The 7,189-nt window shown below is 37.2% G+C and overlaps 1 pseudogene; it reads right to left on the reverse strand.

Moving 5' to 3' along the window:
* Positions 1 to 429: 429 nt before the first annotated feature.
* Positions 430 to 3,595, reverse strand: LOC139460465 (uncharacterized; annotated as a pseudogene).
* Between the last annotated feature and the right edge of the window lie 3,594 nt (positions 3,596 to 7,189).

The raw sequence follows: 7,189 nt of genomic DNA on the forward strand, positions 1-7,189 counted from the left end.
TCAGCTGCTTCCTCACGGTTGCCCAGGCCGGCTTGCCCCTGCAACCAATCTTACAAAACTTATATCATTCTTAAGCAACAACCGAGCCAGCTCCCAATTTGTGCCAAGTTTTATAATAAATTGTGTATTTTACTTCTTGTTTTGTTGTTTCTGCACAAAGTGAGGAAGGTGGGTCAGCATATGTATGTTCATGCTCTGTTTGGCAATACCTAAATTAAAAAGGAAACATAACATAAATATCATTGAATTCATCCTAACCCCATCTTGAATGAATGAGTTTTATGCCGCTTTTAACAGTATTCCAGTCATATCACAGGGTTTCAGCTTAAAGTGGGAGGAAAGGCCGAAGTGATGCAGGTCTGAGTCGTGCTATACAGAATTATTCATCTTAACAAATTTCTATTCTTACTTAAATTGTTTCTAAAAATGTCATATTATGCAGATTTCCTTAATTTTACTTTGGAAGTGATTTGCAATCAAGCTAAGCAACATAACTAACTCACCATATATGTCAGGAAACACAGTACAGAAGTCTGTCAACATGTCTTCGGCAACACTGATGTCTTCCAGTGTTACAACTTCCTTTGTTAACAAGCTCATTGCATAAACAAGCAAGAAGTAGTGGACACTGACTGGATATTTCAACAGACCCCTAAGCACAGGAATTGAGAAGTGTATCAGCCATTCCCGGCACTCAGTAGCTGAAACATGAAATCCACAATTGATACATATGCATGGACATACGCACATCAACCAAAGCAAAGATGCATTATGGGATCCACAAATATCTTGCGAACCGTCCCAACTATTGCTGGGACAACTTTATATGACAGTATATTTTAGTGAGTGAGTGAGTTTGATTTTACGTAACTTTTAGCAATATTCCAGCAATATCACGGCAGGGGACACCAGAAATGGGCTTCACACATTGTACCCATATCGGGAATCGAACCCGGGTCTTCAGCGTAATGAGCGAACGCTTTAACCACTAGGCTACCCGACTGCCCACAGTATATTTGAAGATACAGGATGATGTAAAATGCTACAGCTGACCTTTCCAGTGAGCCTGCTCAGCTATGCTGCTTGGTCGTCGGGTTATGAAATCCGGCACTTGGATGTGTAGGAGCCTTCTATCCATCAGTGCAATCTGGAACAACACATGAACCTTGTTAACACAGATGCTGAGGCTTACAAAGTTGTTTTCAAGACAGCACGGGTATTACTTAGCATCAAAATAAGTAGGGGTGAAACAATACAGCAAGGTCACGATACAATATGTATCATTGAAATGCTAATTTTGCGATATTTGACTGACAAAAATGCTGATGTCATTTAATGATTAGTAAATGAATCGAGACAGAAAATAACATTGTGTATCGTATTGTCACTTGAAAGCACCGGTGTACCGATGTATCGTTTCACCCTTAAGAACAAGTTCATCAAAATTACACAATTGCACAATTTTTTAAATTACACTATGAACTAAGTTTGCCCTTGGAGAAAGACATGAGTGAAAAGAAACATTGTACCTTATCTCCAATATAAAAGGATCTGTTCTTGTGTGAAGGACACAGCCAAAGTTTCATCAAAGCCTTCACTACTCCAAGGAGCACACAGTGCATCCAGTCGATTGGACAAATCTTGGATAAGTCAACATGCTTTAAGGCAAGGAGGGCAGAGACACCTTTCATTCCTCTTACCTAAACATAAAAATAAATGAAAATCATTTATTTGCAAGTCTGACATGTACTGTACAAAAGTAAACCATAAATATATATACAAATCTAAAACTGGCGCCCACGGGACATGTCAAATATTTATTTACAAACTGCATAAATATGATAAATACTTACAGCTTGTCCACTTTGGACAGCTGTGCGAACATCATTCACCATGGACTTGTGAGTTCTTTGTGAGCTTTCTCCAACTGGATAATACCTGTGAAGTGGGCAATTTGGCTGAGTCTCTCCCTCTTCATGACAAACATTGCATCCATATTTGCCATTAAATTGTTTCATGTTTAAGACCATGGCTCTGGCTGGCAAATCAACACACACTGCTAGTAGGAGTCCTTTGACAAATTTCTTTCCCAAAAAGGTGTCAATTTCAATTACTGAAACAAAATTTGGACTTAGTTATGAAATAATATAGTTCATTCTTTCACATTGGACATGATATTTACACTGAAAGTTTAAGTGTGTCCAACATTAGGTCATCATAACCATTAGGTTAATAATTATATACACAAAAAAATGTTTGCATGCTTGTATGAGAATGATTTAGTGCACAGAACATACCCTTTTGAAAACTATCGAGTGTCTGCATTAGACTTGCCAAATAGGTCAGCATGTTTGGTTTCTCTGATTGGCAAAACAACAGGCATGGCAGTAGGTACCTCCTTGAAAACCTGAAATATTTGTAAATTAAACTTGAAATGGCAATTGCTACATTTGAAAAAACATGAAGTGCTTTTATCACAGTCATTACATAGGCAAGTGATAAAATATTGTTAATATTCTTTCATTTGTACATAATTATAATACCTGCACCATAAACCACATAAATATAAACCACATAAATTTGCCAAACGATATGGCACAAGTAAGAGCTGAACTATGGTCTAACAAACATACCTCAAAGCTATTGGAAGTTCATTTATCGCCAGATAGACTGGCCACAAGCTGCCTTTCTTTGATGAGGAATAGACAGCAACCCCATCCATGCAGGAAACGGAATCGAATTATGCACATATCATTTTTTTCACAAACAAGTGTTCAATGGCCAAGATTTGAAATTGTTTCAAGTACAAACAGCCATTTTTACTTCCTTTAAATATGTATTGGCTGATGTCACTCATCAAGTTATCAAATCTAGAGCACTTAATAATTCCCTGTTATCTGATTGCTTGTATAATTATATCGGAAACTATAAGCACATTATGGGAATGCACTTCTCAAGTAAATTATTGTTTGAAAAGTGTTTAACAATTACCAGTATTCAACAGAAAAGAAAGCTGAACTGTGTTGGAAGGCTGAAAGTCCGACTGGTCACATAGAAGCTTCCTGTACTCTGATCCATCCCTTATATCTGCCAATTGTCCATCCTTTTATGATTCCCTCTCCTTCATTACTAACTTGCAGAAGTGCTCATATGAACAAAGAAAAAGAATCCATATATCATAAATATATAATTCATGTACCGGGTATATATCCTTCAAGCTACATAGGAGTACTGTGTTTATGTATTACACTGAGAGACAAATGAGAACGCTCGACTATTTAAATCCGAATTCTAGAAAATATTGCAAATTACGTATTGACGAAAATATTTCTTTGGAAGGCACAATTAGATTCTAGACCATGTAAAGTAGAGTTATTACTTTATGATAATCTGATTTCAAACCTTTGAACAAGTCTTTTATCTGTTGTTCAACGTCTAAATTGTGATATTCCAACACAGAAGATTCGTCACAGTGTTGACATCTGTTTTCACCTGCTGGAATTTCGATCTGGCAGGTCTCACAGTAGAAATGTACTGTGGGTTGCTTAGATTCCACAGATTTTCTGAGCTGATCCTTGATTTTGTAAACAGACATTTTCAGTGTACATGTGGGTGGAAACAGTGACTTGACCAACAAGATCAGATCGGAAAATGCTTCTTTTGATAAGGTGGTGGGGCCTGTAAAAGTAATTTAAAAATATTGGATACCATCCACCATCAAGGTCTGAGACTCTGTCTTGGTGCTTTCAGAACCTCTCCTATCAATAGCTTGTATGTTGAGGCTGATGAACCATCACTCAAACACCGTCGCTTAAAACTATCCTTACAATACATTACTAAACTGTTCTCTAATCCATCTAATCCAGCTTATCACTGCGTATATCATCCGCTGTATGAGGATCTCTATCTCAAGAAACAATCCCTCACTCCACCTCTTGGCATAAGGATAAAGCCAGACGTTTCTGCTGCAGAAATTGAACTTTCTAACATATCTCCCACCAATTTAGTGTCGTCTCCTCCGTAGCAACTCGTAAAGCCACAGGTAGATCTTGAATTAACAAAACTAAAGAAATCAGAAACTAATCAATTCCAATATCAGCAGGAATATCTTCAGTTACGACATACCTACAATACTTATCGATCTATATTTACTGATGGATCCAAGGATGGTGGTTCAGTGGCTAGCGCCACTGTCATTGGATCGAAAACAATCTCGTCCAGATTACCTGATGCTTGTTCCATTTTTACAGCAGAATCTAAAGCTATTCTTACAGCTCTTGAATACATTCATCAACAATCCCAATATCATCAATTTATCATATTTTCTGATTCTCTTTCATGTCTTCAGGCCATTCAAAATAATGCATGTCATAATCCACTTTTATTAGAAATTGTCGAATTATATAATGTTCTTGCTACTGGCCAATACGACATCGTTTTCTGTTGGTTACCCAGTCATGTTGACATAACTGGTAACACGATGGCCGATGCTGCTGCAAAAGCTGCCCTCAACAAATCTGTGACACCACTTCAAATTCCATACAGTGATTATAAACCAGTGATCAGATGTTACATCAGGGATCTGATGCAAAAGAAGTGGGACACCCAAGTAGGTATCAATAAATTACATGAAATTAAACCAGATATCGGTTATACCTACTTGGGTTGTCAGTCCAGATTTGATGAGGTCATTATACGACGATGTCGTATTGGCCATTCAAGATATACAAATGAATATATATTGAAAGGTGAGGATACTCCATTCTGTATCCCTTGTGATGAAAGAATCACAGTCAAGCATGTCCTGCTTGACTGTATTGATTTTTCCATCACAAGGGATAAATATTTCAGTGCAACATCAATAATGGATCTTTTTAATAATGTGTCCTCTCATTTAATAATTAGTTTTTTAAAAGAAATTGAACTAGTAGATAAATTTTGAATATGTGTACATAGTTACCTTTTTACTGTATAGTAGTGTTTAACTTGTAACTGAGTTTGTTAGTGGCTGTATCTTCAAAGGGGGTTGAAGTACAGTAAAATTATTGTCCCCCCGAGAAGGTATGTAAGTCCACATCATTCGAGGTAAATTTATTCCTACTACCGTTTTAGTCGTAGTATACTTGTTTGTTTTAATTTGGCTAAACTTGATGATAATCGCCAGCGGCTAAGGGATGGTGTAAATCCTGCTGGGGAACCGTGCAGGTAGCAGAAGTATTGTAAGTCCCCACGGTTCCTAGTATGGTGTCCTACTTTTAATTGCTGGCGATTCCTAGCCCCGTTTTTATACTGTATTGTTATTTATGGTAGTACTTTTTTATGGTTCCATACTAGTCTTAAAATGTACATCTGTGATAATCTAGTTATTTTACTGTCCTTTGACGACAGTTTTTATGATAAAAATGTATGTATTATTACTGTCTAACTTGATTTAGTCACGATATGGCTGAAATATTGCCGATGTGATTATAAATATTCACTCACTCACTCACTCACTCACTTTTGATAAGGAGTGTTTTATTGCATACAACATCAACATTGTATACAGTGATGTTTTTGAATGGGGACATCCTTCAAAAATTGGAAAATCACGTGATTCATCTTTAAGTGTTTCATTTTGATACTCTTTATTTGCTTCAAAATCTTCTGAAAATGCGTCATCGTCAGAAGACAATTGTTCGCTGGAACTAGAGGGCAATGACGAGGTCGATAACGATAGAGAGTCACTTGATACATCACTGGATATGTCACTGTTAGTGTAACCGATAGATACATTTATTGAAGATTCATTTTCATGATGGGTATTGTCACCTATGTCCATGGTGCCTTGCACAAATTGTGGAACCGCCTCACCGAAGTCACACAGTTGTCTCTTCCGTTTCTGGCCACCTACTTCACCTTGGATGGGAGACTTCAATTGAGACTTTGACCGGTAATATTCTGCACGTCTGCGGTTTAAACCATGGACGGTCGACTTACATCTACGCTTTTTGGGTGTTATGATATCTGTCCATTCCCTCGATGTATCTGTGTCACTTGAAGACAGATTCGAAGAATCCATGTCGCGAATTACCGTACGGGAAGAGGAATAGGTGGCATATAGTACCGATTTAGAAATAATTTTTAACGCCTCCCCTGGTCGCTCTTTCTTGGCCCTTCGCTATTTTACACACTTTTCGAGACATTTTCTTTCAACCCGGCACTGGTGTAGTTAGATATAGTTGGCAATGTTTTTATATTCTCGCATCTTCTTAGAGATAAACTCGCAATTCAAATACAGATATACGGTTCACATTGTAGATCTACTACAATAGAACTCACGTATGAAACAGTCCGATTCATTTGTCTAAAGACGACACTTTGGCTTCGAACACATCGCGGGGCCATACTTGGAACGAGAGTCTATTAATAGCATGCAAACGAGATTCTAACGAGAAGCGCTAAAGTTCCATCCTCGTGAATTATATAGATATACTACTAAAACTGCGACAGTGAGGTTCATAGAAACATATTTATTCATCAAAGTAAGCTTATCGCTAGCTCTCGGTGGGTCTTCGATGACAGCACAGGCTAAAACGGCACCTCCGCGAAACGTCACTGATTTCTCGGTGAAACTGCAACCTCTAATAACAATTAGAAAGATTTATGCAGTAGTAAATAAGATAATAATTGTGAAAGTATTTCTTTAAATTTCATGTCCAGACTGTCAGTGCCAAAAATTAAAATTCGCAATGGACGATTTGTCACACTTAAACCATGTTGAATACAAGTCACGGTCACTGGATTACTGGTGTAGTGATTGTTAGCTGCTGTAATTAAAAAAATGAACTTGTTGTTTCCTAATCCCCAACTCCTACTGGTCAACCACCAATTATCACCCTTCTTTCATGTTATGTCTGACATTACGTGTACAAAGTAGACTGTACCATTAATTTTTATTTTTGTGAAATTATGAATAAGATTCAGTTGAGTTCTGTGAATGAGTGAGTGAGTTATGGTTTAAAGTCACATCGGCAATATTTCAGCCATATCGTGACTAAATCAAGTTATATAGTCATGAAACACAAAACTGAACTAAAAACCTGTCGACAATGGACAGCACAATAACTAGAGTATCACAGATTTTAGTTAAAACTAGTTTGAGAGTATATAAAAGAACAATGGTACAAGTCAACAACACAATATAAAA

Source organism: Haliotis cracherodii, unplaced genomic scaffold (assembly GCF_022045235.1).
Source record: "Haliotis cracherodii isolate W230 unplaced genomic scaffold, xgHalCrac1.p SCAF_14, whole genome shotgun sequence".
Taxonomy (NCBI): domain Eukaryota; kingdom Metazoa; phylum Mollusca; class Gastropoda; order Lepetellida; family Haliotidae; genus Haliotis; species Haliotis cracherodii.